Genomic DNA, 526 nt, shown 5'->3' on the forward strand with positions numbered 1-526 from the left:
GCATAAGAAACTATCAGCAGCTGACGTGTTTGGAATCACAGAAGCCAAGAAAGCTTCAGATATAAGCTATCAGATCAAGGGCTGGACAATGGGAGATAGATGTTGAAGGGAGTGGGTAGAAGTGGATGGGGATCCTGATGGATGGAGGAGCAGGGAAATAAGTGGGTAAAGACACGTGTGCCAAAGGCAGGGACAACACTGATACTAATGGTTAACTCCACAATAAGGGAAAAATGCATATAATAGAACTAATATTAATATACGATAATGCATATATTAAGATATTAATATTTAATGCATATAGTATTAATATATTTATCTCATATATAATGCATATGATATAACTAATATAAATATAATATATAATTCTCCTTCTGTCATCCCTAGTCATTGTCTAGCTTTCTGATGCATAGCAAGTGATTGCAAAGGCCATATGGCTTGTATCAGGTGCACCTTAGTTTCCAGCCTGATGTCATTGCCCTTCAGTACTCTGGAGAGGTCCCTGACAGCAGACTTTCCCAGTGTA

This window comes from Elephantulus edwardii, unplaced genomic scaffold (genome assembly GCF_000299155.1).
Source record: "Elephantulus edwardii isolate Elephantulus edwardi_28Jun2011 unplaced genomic scaffold, EleEdw1.0 scaffold00025, whole genome shotgun sequence".
Classification (NCBI taxonomy): Eukaryota; Metazoa; Chordata; class Mammalia; order Macroscelidea; family Macroscelididae; genus Elephantulus; species Elephantulus edwardii.